The sequence below is a fragment of the Oryctolagus cuniculus genome, chromosome 3 (assembly GCF_964237555.1).
Source record: "Oryctolagus cuniculus chromosome 3, mOryCun1.1, whole genome shotgun sequence".
Classification (NCBI taxonomy): domain Eukaryota; kingdom Metazoa; phylum Chordata; class Mammalia; order Lagomorpha; family Leporidae; genus Oryctolagus; species Oryctolagus cuniculus.
This window is the reverse complement of record NC_091434.1, coordinates 57,343,026-57,358,115: the sequence shown is the minus strand read 5'-3', so window position 1 is coordinate 57,358,115 and position 15,090 is coordinate 57,343,026. Positions and strand designations below refer to the sequence as shown.

Sequence of the window (15,090 nt, the reverse complement as noted above, 5' to 3'; positions counted from 1 at the left end):
GAAACGATATTAAGAGGACCCTCAGCCATACTTAATAACTTAGCCACTACAGCTAGCTCTGCATGTTGAGGTGAGGGAGATGCAGTAACTGCATGATGCACCTGACCTTGTAAAATAGCCACCCCGGTACCTCCTTTTGCTCCATCAGTAAAAGCTATGGGTACTTTGGGAATGGGATTAGAATAAACTCTTTTAAAATAGTGTAAGGGTACCGTGTCGCAAAATCTAATAAAGGGATGATTGGGATAATGGTTATCTACACTTATGTCAAGGGTGATGGTGATGTGGGACCATTGCCAAGTTTCCTTAGCCCACTCCTGAATGACAACAGACTCTAACGGAAGAATGCAGGACTGTGGTCTTCTCCCTGCAATTTCTACGACTCGGTGGATGGCTTGTAAAACTAAATTTCCCATAGCCTCCGCATAGGAGGTAATAGATCTGGGCATATGGTTATGTGGGTATATAAACAACAATGGTCCTTCTTGCCAGAGTAAAGCATGGGGATAATGGCTTTGTATGAACACCAAAATACTTAAGGGCATAGTGGGGTCACACCACTGCATAGCGGTGCTCTTAAGGAGCTGTTCAAAATTTTTTAATACTGCTTTTGCCTCCTTTGTAAGTTGTCTGGGTGAATTTAGGTGTGTATTGCCTTCCAGAAGTCGGAACAAAGGGCGCATTTCTTCAGTAGTCATTTTACAATAAGGCCGAATCCAGTTTAAATTTCCACACAATTTTTGTAAGTCATTTAAGGTTTTAACATGATGAGTGGAGATATTAAAATCAAAAGGCTTTACTGTGGTAGGGGTAATCCGTAGTCCTAAATATTGTACTGCAGGAACTCGTTGAATCTTTTCAGGGGATAAGATAAGATTATAATTGTTTAGGGATTGCTCTAACACAAAGAAGGCTTTATCTAATTCTTCCTGGTTGAGAGCAGCCAATAGAATATCATCCATGTAGTGTACTATTGTCATTTGTGGAAATAATTTTCTTACAGGTGCAATAGCCTTAGCAACATATATTTGACATAATGTGGGACTATTAGTTGTTCCTTGTGGCAATACCGTCCATTCAAAATGAGCATTGGGTCCTATATGATTTATAGAGGGAATTGTAAAGGCAAAACGTTGTCTATCTTCCTTGGCTAGGGGGGTAGAGAAAAAACAATCCTTTATATCAACTACTATTGGTTTCCATTCTTTAGGTAGCATTGTTAAAACGGGGAGGCCGGGTTGAGTGGCCCCCATAGGTTGTATTTGTTTATTTATAGCTCTTAAATCATGAAGTAGGTGATATTTACCTGATTTCTTTTTAATCACAAAGATAGGAGTATTCCAAGGAGAAGTAGATGGCTGAAGATGTCCTGCCCCTAATTGTTCCTCTACTAAGGTTTTTACAGCAGCCAATTTTTCTTCTGTAAGGGGCCACTGCAAAATCCACACTGGCTTAGAGGAGAGCCAAGTTATAGGGATTGGCTGTGGTGCGGTGGCCCCTCCTGGAAACCCAGTCCATGCCTGTTCTTTTCTCTTTTTGGACTAATGGGCGTTGTAATACCCTGTTCCCTAGCTCCTGGGCCTCCACCTTTATATCCCATTCATGTCATAATGTGCCACGCAGCCTGTGATCCTTGTTGTTATCCCTTTTCATTAGTCAAGGTAAGTTTTAGTTCCTGTAGGACGTCTCGTCCCCACAGGGTAACTGGCAGCTTACAGATATATGGTTGGAACTGTCCAGAATGGCCTTCATTGTCGGTCCAAGTGAGGATGCTGGCACTCCTAGGTGGAGCATGGGTAGTACCCAACCCTACCAGTGTATTCTCTGACTCTTATGTTGGCCAGGAGGGAGGCCAGTCGTCTGCGGCTATAATACTTACATCAGCCCCCGTATCTAACAAGCCTTGTATTTTTTTTCCCTGAATGACAAAAGGCCAAAGTGGTCTGTTTTCCAATGATAAGGAGAGTGCTGCAAAATTACTTCCTTGTTTAGCTCTCTGATCTCTAATTTTTTCCCAGCATAGTAGTTGTGCTAGGGGTCTGTCATTATCTATGATAGCTGCACCTAAGGTGGCTTGAACAATAACTTTAGGTTTGCATGTGGGGAAAGTTACTATTGCTGGCAGAATTTGGAGTCTGCGCTGAAAATTGGTGGCTCGTCCAATCACTAGTCCGAAGCCAGTATTGGGAAGAGAATTTTTAGTAGGGACTACATCAATGATTTGAGGACCCATAGCTGGAGTTAATTTTTGAGACTCCGTTGGCCGCAATTCGAAACAGCTTACTGTTCCTGATCCCCCTTTTCTGATTGCTGGCGCACCCAATTTTGCTTTGGGCCCTGGTGTGCTGGGGCCCCTCTCCCGTTTTTTGACTCTTGGGGAATGGGGTTTCCTGCTTTATCAGTCTTAGAATAACAATCACTGGCCCAATGATTACCTTTCCCACATTTAGGGCATAATCCTGGCTGACGTTTGTTGGGCTTATGTTGTCTACATTCCTTTTTTACATGTCCAGGTTGGCCGCAAGCAAAACATTTGCGGTCACTCACTCTATTGGCCTTAGCCATTGCCATAGCAGCATGAGCTCCAGAGGCAACATCATCCATGACATCTCTGCAAATTTTCATAAAGGTAGGGATGTCTCCCCCTGAAAGGACTGCCTTGCAGACATTTCTCCAATCTTCAGGGACTAGGCCCTGAGTGCCTAAGGTTCCTAGGATAGCTTTGGTGAAGTTAGCATGTGGCCCGTAGAGTCACTGCCTTTTGCAGCTCTTTTAATGCTGTAAAGTCGACCGGAGTCCACCCGCGATTTCCTTGGTGGTCTTCGGTCACTGGAAAAATCTGATGGGGGTTAAAGAACTCTGCCCAATTTGGTTTCAGGCGCTGCAGTGGGTTGGGAGTTGATTCCCCAGTATTTATAAGAAAAGCGGCTTCATCGTCATTAAGAGCACTTTCGTTTTCAAGTCTTTGCCTTCTAGTCTGTTTCTCCGGCCCAGACTCTAGAACTATGGGCCTCATCTTGCTTGAAGCATTGCCGGCAAAACAGCAACAGTGCATAGGATGAGGGGGCGGTTCGTAAGGAGGAGCGGAGGGCATTAAGGGCAACTCCGGGTATAGTGGAGGCGATTCCAGCTGCAGATGTTTCACTTTTGGTCAGGCTCCTCTGCTTGCTTCCATCCTTTGTTCCTCTATATTGTCTCCTTTTTCGCTACCATCACGGGAGTCTTCGCTGAGCTCCTCCAGTAGTTCAGAGCCTTCATCTAAGAGTTCCCCAACCTGGTCATCCTCTGACCGTAAGGCAGTATCTATCAGATACCACAAGCGGATCACTCCCTCCTTGATTCCAGCATTTCGCAATTCACGTCCCACCTGTCTCCACCGAACCTGTGATAAATCTCCTTCTTCAACAAACCAAGGACAAGTTTTATATAGTATCCTAGTAAAATTGCACACAGCTACACTCTTTACGGGCGTCCCTGTTGCCTTTAAAAGGCGGCTAATCAATAGGTGCATTTTCGTGGTGGACTGTGTGTTCCCCATTGTACCGTAGTATTCCTAGGCTTTTTCCCCTAGACTCTCGTCTATAGACTTTTTTTTTCTTACCTTCTTTCTGCGTCGCAGTGATCCGAGTCATGGCACCAGTTGCGGGTGTGCACCTTCCAGATAGGTTAACGCTGGCGAGACCTCGGAGACACCAGATGCGTTTATCGGCTTTTCATCTTCCACTTTCTTTTTCGGCAGACTCTGGTTACATGTCGCGTACGCCCGCCACCTTCGCCTCCTCCAACCCTCTTATATATCTCTCCCTCCCACCGTCCACCTGTTTATATATGATATGCGGAAAACATGTTACCAAATCAGCAAGCAACAAAACTTAGTAAATGTGGGGAACATGCAATAACAGGATGCTTAAAGTCAAAACAGGATCTTGCGGTTAGCAACGGGCAGGGTGGAAAAAGCCCAGCACTAAACTTCTCGTGCTTGTACATGTCGGGAGGGGCACAGCTGGCCAGGCTGTCCCGTTCCCCGACATAAAATAAAATTTCTATTTCAAGTGTAGCCTACTCTTTTATTTTAGAGATTTATCTCTCTTTCTGAAGTAAATAATTTTTTAAAAAACTTTCATTTAGTAAATATAAATTTCCAAAGTACAGTTTATGGATTACAATGGCTTTTCCCCCCCATAACTTCCCTCCCACCCACACCCCTCCCATCTCCTGCTCCCTCTCTCATTCCATTCACATCAAGATTCAAGTAAATAAATTTTAAAAATATTTTAAACTATGTCTTTGAATTGTAAAGTGTTGATGTAAATCTTTTACATAATTTTAATAATTTAGTTCATGTAGTATGATAATATATGTGAATAAGTTAAATGGAACTGAATTATTAAAATTATGTAAAAGATTTACATCAACACTTTACAATACAAAGACATAGTTTAAAATATTTCTTGTCCTGACTGTTGAGGAACAACTTAATACTTTATCCCTTTCAGTATTTTTTTGTTATACTTAATACTATTGGTTGAACTCTTTAATTAACACATTATTATTCTTAGGTGTTTAAATTTAACTGCAAAGTGATCCCTGTTAAATATAAGAGCGGGAATAAGAGAGAGAGGAGATGTACAGTTCAGCACATGCTCAATCAGACTTGCCCCCAATGGTAGAGTTAGAAATGTTTATTATAAAGTTTAATTACTTGAGAGAGAGAGAGAGAGAGAGAGAGAGAGTAAGTGAGCAGGAGTGAGCACACTCTTGTCTGCTGGTGTGCTCCCTAGATACCCATAATGGCTGGGGTTGGACCAGGATCAAGGCTGGGGGCTTGGAACGTAGACCAGGTTTTTTACATGAGTATCAAGGACCTGATTACTTGAGCTATCACCACTGTTCTTAGTGTGTACATTAGCAGGATGCAGGGGTCAGGAGTTGGAACTGGGAATCAAACCTAGGTGTTCTTATACGGGACATGGATATCTTAACTGCTAGGTTAAGTCTGTTCCCAAGAAGTTCTGAATAGTGTTGGCAACTATTTATAAGATGACTCTTATACAATCTTTGAATTTTGTTGTCTAATCCTCTGAAAGATTTCCTGTATATGACTGTGCTCACTATTCCCCAAAATAGGTGTTAGAGGTAAATATTTTTACTTGCTGTATTATTGTCTTGCAAAATACAGGCTCACAAACTGTAGCAGAAGTGATATGGTTTTCTTGAAGTGAGATCTTTATGTAAAAATCACATAGATTTCAAATGGTGCAGAGTCCAATAAAGATTTTGTCTGACTTTGTTCTTGCATCCTGGTCTTCCAGTTACACTAGAGTTTGATGCTGGACATTAAGCAACCTCTGAAGCTATCCTTGACATGTGAAACAGGAGGCTAAGGACCATAGGCCTCACAGAGTGTTTTGAAGATTAATTATGACCTCTAGTTAGTGCTGACTAGAGGATGGAAAGGTCTCAAAAAGTGGTAGCTGATTGTTATTTTCACTGTTGCCAGTATGGATGCTACAACAAATTGCACATTAGGAATGATTTTAAGGGTTGCATTTGTTCTACCATTGAATGCACTTTGTTAAAAAATCACATTTCTTTGAGATCAAAATATCCTTTTTGCCTCTACTTCTAGAAAATTTTTAAGTTGTTAATTGTTCTTACTTTGTAGGCGATTTTAAAGACAGATATCCCATGTGCAAATTGAACTGAAGTTTGTTATGATGAATAGATTTAAATACAGAATGAAAGGAAACATCATTTTTAAAAGTATCTTCACTTCTCAGGTCCATAACAGAAAGAAATGAGCACCAGTGTTCTTTGTCAACATTACAAGTCAAAAGAAGTTAAGATCCTTTCCTCTTCTCATAACCAAAGGGCAATTTAACAGGAAGTGTTAAAGTAGGAAGTTTTCTTTTTATAAAAGTAAAGAAAAAGAAAAATCAAATAAAAAAATGCTACCAAGGGAGAAACAGAATTGGGGAACTGTGACAAATCCCTCTGGGGTCCAGATTGTTGGTGCAATGAGAAAGGTTAAAGTAAATGGAACAATGGGAAATCAGTCATGAGCCTGAAGCTAATCATTTGGCTTCTGAACAAAAAGGGGAAAGAACCAATATTTTAGAAATGGAGGAAAGCCCAGGGAGTTAGTGTAAAAGTGAGTTCCTTTATCCAAGAACAAAGTCAAAAAGAATTAATAGATGATTTACCAGAACTTGTGGCATCTGAGAAAGACCCACGTGTTTTAAAGAGGTTTCCTCTCCCAGATATTTGAAACAGTGTTATAAAATATCGACTTTAAGGAACTGTTGGTATTTTCAGCCTTGCGAACATATTCTTTAATTTCTTTTCCTTCAGATGTATAAACATAGAATTTAAGTCCAATGAGTGTGTGATTGGCTAAAGAAGTGCTGTTTTCAATATTCCTAGAAATTGTAATTTTCCCCTTAAATTGCATTAATACTAGAGCTATGTATGCATTTTTATTTTCCCATTCTGTGTGAAAAGAGAAATGTAATAATTATTATAAAGACATTTAATTCTTTGAAGATCTGAAATGTGTTTAGTTAACTTGAAATGTCCTTCTGAAAATTGTTGAAAATCTAGATTCTGTGTTCAGTGATGTCTTAGAGAGGTGAATATAATGTAGGGAAGTGTGGGTTGAAGGTTAAATGAATGTTGAGGAATCCCTTTAACTGGATCCTTAATGTACTATATGATCCTTTTACTAGAAAATGCTTGGGTGGATCGTTTGCTAGATTTGGAAATCAGCACTGTTCTTCCAATAAAGTGATGTATTTCTGTTATATTAACATTTAAATAGAATAATTGGGCATGGGTGAGGTGAGATGAGGTTTAAGGAAAGGTCAATGCTGAGAATATCAGATTTAAAAACGTGTTCCTTGTTGCGTAAGATGGAATGCTCACCTATGGTTGATACCCAAATTTATGTTACCAATTTTGTCAAGTTGACGTTTTCTTTTTCTTTCCTACAGTTTTATATTCTTAACTTTACATTTTTATATTCCTTGATTTCTTTTAGGTTGTCAAGAAATTGTATTCAGAATTCAACTTGAAAAATTACCTTTTCTTATTTGGATTAATTCATACATCCCATCCCCTGTCCTTAGAAAACATTGCATGTGTTTTACTCAGTGATTTTCATGTCTTTGATTTACATTTCATAAGCACAGAAAAAAATGAGTAGGTCTAATTTTAGCCTCAATTGAGTGTACACATTTCCAGGTTACCTCTTAATGTGGATTATACTTTATTCTAATAAAAGGTAAGGTTTCATTTCAAGGGCCCTCTCTGAGTAATGCAAATTATTGAATTTCTCCATTTTGAGTTTCGTTGAAATTCATTATGTGGCTGAATGACTAAAGGGGGCATGCATGCTTTTATATTCCTCAATGGTTGTTGGTTATAATGAAGTTCAAGTAGCAAATAAAAACTCAATGTGAACGTAAACAAGGGTATCATGTATCAGTGGCATCTCCATTTTGGAGCTATTTGCCATTCACAAAGGCAACAGACAGGCTCTGTTGTGGGTGAATACTCAATCTCTCAGTTTTGTTTGCTCAGATTATTGCTGATATATCATCAACATAGGAGTGACCAGGAAGGGAGTCAGTTTCTCTGTTCTGAATCTTACAATGGATCACTGTATTACTGAGAATGCTGTGAAACTGATACAGAAAATCACTTCCTATGGAAGGATATGGTCTACAAGGCTGAAAAATTCTCAAGCCACATATTATACTATAAATGACTGAAAAACTTTCTTAAGGACTAGTTTATTTTCCTGATGACTTAAAACAAATGTTATTCTGCTTTATTTTTTCTGAATATATTATCACTGACATTAATGAGAATTAGAAAGTGACATTAATTTATACTTTTTTCTCTTATCAGATACATTTAGTTTTAAGACTATTATCTTATTCAAATAGCTCAAGTGAAATTTGTGTGTTTGTGTGTGGGGGAGTGGTCACTGAAAAATGCTAAGATCTTCATGGATTGTGGAATAGCAAATAAAAGTTGATTTTCTATTCCTAAAGTCAAGAACTGAGCTTTCTCACTCTGTGTTTCTTTCTCTATGAGTGTTTTCTCCTCCCTTTCAGTCTGCTTCCTTAATTTCTTAATCTTGGACAAGGATCTATATGACCACCTTGGAATCAACTTTACATGATCTTTTAGCTTAAACATCATCATCTACAAAAGGGGGGGTAGAGACTGCCATAATCCTTACAAATAAGTCTTATTGGCTGTAAGTAATTTGCTGGCTGGACAGATGCAAATCCCTGACTGTTCAACATATTCAAAGATTGTGGAGTCAGGTTTTGCAAACTTGGCTCTGTTGAAGCAGTGTGAATGGAGCAAGCATTGATAAACTCATCTTTTATAGTCTCTGTGGTGTATCTAAATCAGTGGCCTACCATAGCCCATAGGAATATATACATTTTTCATCACACTCCAACATTCGTCTATGTGTTAATTCATTTTTTAAGCAAGCTTTTATTTAATGAATACAATTTTCATTGGTACAGCTTTAGAAATATAGTGGTTCTTCCCCCCATACCCACCATCCCACTCCCACTCCCATCCCACCTCCTACTTCCTCTCCCATCCCATTCTTCATTAAGATTCATTTTTAATTAACTTTTTATACAGAAGACCAACTCCATACTAAGTAAACATTTCAACAATTTGCGCCCAGACATACTAAGTATATGGTACTGTTTGAAAACAAGATTTACAGTCAATTCTCATAACTCATTAAGGACAGAGGTCCCACATGGGGAGTAAGTACACAGTGATTCCTGCTGTTGATTTAACAATTAACAAATAATCTTATTTATGTTATCAATGATTACCTGAGGCTCTTGACATGCACTGCCAAGGCTATGAAAGCCTTTTGAGTCCACGGACTTCATCAGTAGACAGGGCCATAAGCAAAGTGGAAGTTCTTCCCTCCCTTCAGAGAAAGGTACCTCCTTCTTTGATGGTCTCTTCTTTCCACTGGGATCTCACTCACAGAGATCCTTCATGTAGAACATTTTTTGCCACAGTGTCTTCACTTTCCATGTCTGAAATGCTCTCATAGGCTTTTTTTTTTTTTTTTTTTTGACAGGCAGAGTGGACAGTGAGAGAGAGAGACAGAGAGAAAGGTCTTCCTTTGCCGTTGGTTCACCCTCCAATGGCCGCCGCGGCCGGCGCACTGCGGCCGGCGCACCGCGCTGATCCGATGGCAGGAGCCAGGAGCCAGGTGCTTTTCCTGGTCTCCCATGGGGTGCAGGGCCCAAGCACCTGGGCCATCCTCCACTGCACTCCCGGGCCACAGCAGAGGGCTGGCCTGGAAGAGGGGCAACCGGGACAGAATCCGGTGCCCCAACCGGGACTAGAACCCGGTGTGCCGGCGCCGCTAGGCGGAGGATTAGCCTAGTGAGCCGCGGCGCCGGCCCTCTCATAGGCTTTTAATCCAGATCCAAATGCCTTAAGGGCTGATTCTGAAGCCAGAGTGCTGTTTAGGGCATTTGTCATTATGAGTTTGCTGTGTGGACTGCTTCCATTGTTGGGACATTCTCTCTCTTTTAATTCTATCTATTGTTATTTCCAGACACTTGGTCTTATTTATGTGATCCATTTGACACTTAATCCTATCTATTTCATCAACTGCACACTTAATATGATCACTTTAACATGTAAAATAGCATTAGTACCATCCAGTTTAATGAGATTTGGAGTCACATGGCAAGTTTTTATCTTTACCCATAGGAGTAAGTCTATGGGAATGTGTGCCAAACTCTACAACTCCTCCCTCTCTTATTCCCACTCTTATTTTTTACTGGGATCTATTTTCAATTGACTTTATACACCTATGGTTAATTCTGTTAAGTAAAGTGTTCAACCAATGGTATTAAGTAGAAAAAAATAATAAAAAAAAATACTAAACTGTTCCTTGACAGTCAAGACAAGGGCTGTTCAAGTCATTGCTTCTCATAGTGTCAATTTCACTTCTACATGTTTCCTTTTAGGTGCTCTATTGTCACAGATCAGGGAGAACATATGGTATTTGTCCCTTTGGGACTGGCTTATTTAATTCTTTAAATAATATTTCCCCTTATTACATGTGATAGACTCTAATATTTCCTTTTTTATTTCATTTTATCTTAAATAATAGCAGGCTGGTCTTGCCTCAGTAAATTTTTTTTTTTTTAACGAACTTGTGAATTTATCTTTTTTTTTTTAAATTTTTTTTATTTTTTTAAACTTTTATTTAATGAATATAAATTTCCAAAGTACGACTTATGGATTACAATGGCTTCCCCCCCATACCGTCCTTCCCACCCACAACCCTCCCCTTTCCCACTCCCTCTCCCCTTCCATTCACATCAAGATTCATTTTCGATTATCTTAATATACAGAAGATCAGCTTAGTATACATCAAGTATGGATTTCAACAGTTTGCTCCCACACAGAAACATAAAGTGAAAAATAATAGATGATTTTTTTTTAAATGATGATGAAATCAGATCAGACCTATTGTCATGTTTAATCCCAGTGAGAGTCAAGTTGGGAATTGATAATTTCTTTTTTTTTTTTTTTTAACAGAGGATCAGTTTAGTATGCATTAAGTAAGGATTTCAACAGTTTGCACCCCCATAGAAACACAAAGTGAAATATATTGTTTGAGTACTCGTTATAGCATTAAATCTCAATGTACAGCACATTAAGGATAGAGATCCTACACGAGGAGTAAGTGCACAGTGACTCCTGTTGTTGACTTTACAAATTGACACTCCTGTCTATGGCATCAGTAATCTCCCTATGCTCCAGTCATGAGTTTCCAAGGCTATGGAAGCCCTCTGAGTTCTCCGACTCTTATCTTGTTTAGACAAGGTCATAGTCAAAGTGGAGGTTCTCTCCTCCCTTCAGAGAAAGGTACCTCCTTTTTTGATGACCTGTTCTTTCCACTGGGATCTCACTCGCAGAGATCTTTTGCCAGAGTGTCTTGGCTTTCCATGCCTGAAATACTCTCATGAGCTTTTTCAGCCAGTAAATTGATATCATGGTCGCTAATGAGTATAACTGTAGTTTCAAAAGCAGTGGTCTGTATTTTTCTTTACATTATTTTTCTTTGTAGCATTTATTATAATTGGCTCTGTCATTGTATTTTGTAGTTTCTTTTATAGCAGGTATCACACTTGTAGTTGCCTCCTCTGTTAAACTGTAAGCCATAATACATCATAGACTGCATCTTCCATGTTTACCACTGTATTCCCAGCGCCTTGAGTTGCTGGCACATAGTAGATGCTCAATTGAGTAAATGTTGATGAATGAGTAAATGAAGTCTCAAACAAATGGTACCCTAATCTGCTCACCTGGTTTTTTGCAAGGTTAAGGCTCAGTTATGTGTGTAACTGCCTTATTTGATATTGCTGTGCTGGTAGAAGAAGCAGATGGATAGGCCCAGAAGGAGTCTCAGTGGAGCAAGAAGGGAAGACCAAAGAGCAAGACTTCTAGAGATCATCACCAACAAGTGACTGAAATTCTTTCACCAGGGAAAATTGGCTGTGATTGGAGAAGATGTCAAGTCTAAACTCAGGTCTCTTCGTTCTTCATCTATAGTTTATTTCAACAAAATACAATGCCCCTTTGGTTGGAATTTCAAAATTTCATGTTTGGTGTGTTTATTTTTCTCTTTATACCTCACCTAAAAGAAAGGTAGAGAAAGAACCATATAATTTCTTGATATAAACCACCATGGTTCCTGTTTTCCAGTGGGTCCAAGCCATCTGGATGGGGGAGGTTAACAGTGTACAGAACTCTAATTCTTTTCTTGTCTTCCTTCTGTTGAATCCAGGACTCCATCTTGTCCAGACTCATTTTATTCATGTCTGCACGTTAGGGCTCTAGCAGTTTTTTCAAAAAACTACTTTGCTCTAAATGATGTCACCTTCTTTCTTTTCCCCTTTGTACAGATTTGAATTTTTAGGTCAATTGAACAATTATATTAGTTTCATTTGTACACCGACTGGTGAGAACAAAGCTGCATTTATGTAAAAAGCAATTCATAGGTTGATGAACTTTTTACAATAGTCTCCTGGCTTTCTCAAAGCATGGCTGAGGGGACTATGTATTACGTTGAACCCCCAGCCAGCTCCATATGTTCCAAATATTAATTTACATGGTGAGAAAACTCCATTAACAAAATTAGTAAACTTCATATTGAGTTAAAATTGTCGAAGTACACTTTTTTTTAAACTTTTATTTAATGAATATAAATTTCCAAAGTACAGCTTATGGATTACAATGCCCCCCCCCCCATAACTTCCCTCCCACCCGCAACCCTCCCCTTTCCCGCTCCTCTCCCCTTCCAGAAGTACAATTTTTAATTCATCACATAAAGGATAAATATATAAACTTATCCACACATATTCATAACTCTTTTGAGAGGGGAAATTTACATCTCAGCTCTTTGAAATAATCTGGATGGGTTTGGAGAGTGTGACAGACAGAGGGAGTTTCCTTCTCCCACATGCAGTCATTCCAGCTTTAAGCAACTACATTTTACAACTTTGCAGTAGGTATGAATTTTGTCTACAGTACTTAAATTACTATTGTTTATAGCTTTTGGGCAGGGGGAAATAGTTCTTTGCTCTTTAGTCCCATTTGGTTACTTAAACAGATGGCTCTACAAATTTTGTACAAGCTCAGGATGGGAATTTTTCCTGGGGTTGGGACACCTGACTTGTGGTGTTCCATCTTCCCTGAAGGATCATGAAGTCACTGTCATCCAACCAAGGTCCTATCAATTCTCCTGGCACTCTATGAGTGTGAGATTCTGGTTTCTGCTCTATTAGTAACCTTCAAAACTCTGCCACTTGTGTATCTTGAGACCCATGGTGGAGGGGAGAGGGACACAACACATATTACTATCTTATCATTCAGGATATATATATATATATATATATAATTTTATTTACTAAATATAAATTTCAAAAGTAGAACTTTTGGATTTTAGTGTTTTTTCACCCATAGCCACCCTCCCACCCGCAGACTATCCCATCTCCTACTCCCTCTTCCAGCCCATTCTTCAATATTATTAATTTTTAATTACATTCAGGATATATTTTAAATAAACATAATGGTTGCACACATACTTACACACATATACATATATATATACACTATTCTGTATTCTTTCTTCCTATATATATATATATATTCTCTGTATATGTAGTATATAAATACTTTGTCATTGAAGATCTGTTAGCTAGTAATAGTTTCTTTTCGTTGGTAAAAATGATAAAATGTTTCTAGAAATTACTTAGCAATTAATAAAAAATTAGATATAGAAGCTCTATAAAGGTTAATCTCTAATACTTTAAAAATAACTTTTAATAATATTGTGGTTTTTTTTTTTTTAACTTTTATTTAATGAATATAAATTTCCAAAGTACGAATAATGGATTACTATGGCTTCCCCCCCATACCGTCCCTCCCACCCACAACCCTCCCCTTTCCCACTCCCTCTCCCCTTCCATTCACATCAAGATTCATTTTCGATTATCTTAATATACAGAAGATCAGCTTAGTATACATTAAGTAAGGATTTCAACAGTTTGCTCCCACACAGAAACATAAAGTGAAAAATAATAGATGATTTTTTTTAATGATGATGAAATCAGATCAGACCTATTGTCATGTTTAATCCCAGTGAGAGTCAAGTTGGGAGTTGATAGTTTCTTTTCTTTTCTTTTCTTTCTTTCTTTTTTTTTTTTTTTACAGAGGATCAGTTTAGTATGCATTAAGTAAAGATTTCAACAGTTTGCACCCCCATAGAAACACAAAGTGAAATATATTATTTGAGTACTCGTTATAGCATTAAATCTCAATGCACAGCACATTAAGGACAGAGATCCTACATGAGGAGTAAGTGCACAGTGACTCCTGTTGTTGACTTTACCAATTGACACTCCTGTCTATGGCATCAGTAATCTCCCTATGCTCCAGTCATGAGTTTCCAAGGCTATGGAAGCCCCTTGAGTTCTCCGACTCTTATCTTGTTTAGACAAGGTCATAGTCAAAGTGGAGGTTCTCTCCTCCCTTCAGAGAAAGGTACCTCCTTCTTTGAAGACCTGTTCTTTCCACTGAGATCTCACTCACAGAGATCTTTTGCCAGAGTGTCTTGGCTTTCCATGCCTGAAATACTCTCATGGGCTTTTCAGCCAGATCAGAATGCCTTTAGGGCTGATTCTGAGGCCAGAGTGCTGTTTAGGACATCTTCCATTCTATGAGTCTGCTGAGTATCTGACTTCCCATGTTGGATCACTCTCCCCTTTATTTATTCTATCGGTTAGTGTTAGCAGGTACTAGACTTGCTTATGTGCTCCCTTTGACTCTTAGTCCTTTCATTATGATCAATTGCGAACTGAAATTGATCACTTGGACTAGTGAGATGGCATTGGTACATGCCACCTTGATGGGATTAAATTGGAGTCCCCTGGTATGTTTCTAACTCTACCATTTGGGGCAAGTCAGCTTGAGCATGTCCCAAATTATATATCTCTTCCCTCTCTTATTCCTACTCTTATGTTTAACAGGGATCACATTTCAGTTAAATTTCAACACTTAAGAATAACTGTGTATTAATTACAGAATTAAACCAGTCATATTAAGTAGAACAGACAAAAAAACTACTAAGAGGGATAATGTATTAAGTTGTTCATTAACAGTCAGGGCTATGCTGATCAAGTCACCGTTTCCCATAGTGTCCCTTTCACTTCAACAGGTTTCCTTTTTGGTGTTCAGTCAGTTGTCACCGATCAGGGAGAACATATGGTATTTGTCCCTTTGGGACTGGCTTATTTCACTCAGCATGATGTGTTCCAGATTCCTCCATTCTGTTGCAAATGACTGGATTTCGTTGTTTCTTACTGCGGTATAGTATTCTAAAGAGTACATATCCCATAATTTCTTTATCCAGTCTATTGTTGATGGGCATTTAGGTTGGTTCCAGGTCTTAGCTATTGGGAATTGAGCTGCAATAAACATTAGGGTGCAGACCGCTTTTTTGTTTATCAATTTAAA

At 38.8% G+C, this 15,090-nt stretch overlaps 1 protein-coding gene across 3 annotated transcripts in view; it reads left to right on the top strand.

The window, feature by feature from the left end:
* NUP35 (nucleoporin 35) overlaps nt 1-15,090 on the top strand; it is a 429,947-nt gene that overhangs the window by 170,826 nt on the left and 244,031 nt on the right. Inside the window, exon 12 of one of the 3 annotated variants that reach the window (XR_011387210.1) lies at nt 11,394-11,602. The exons of the other annotated variants lie outside the window; for them this stretch is intronic. The gene's annotated coding sequence lies outside the window, so the exon portion shown is untranslated. The remainder of the gene's footprint in view (nt 1-11,393; nt 11,603-15,090) is intronic. 3 annotated transcript variants of the gene reach the window in all.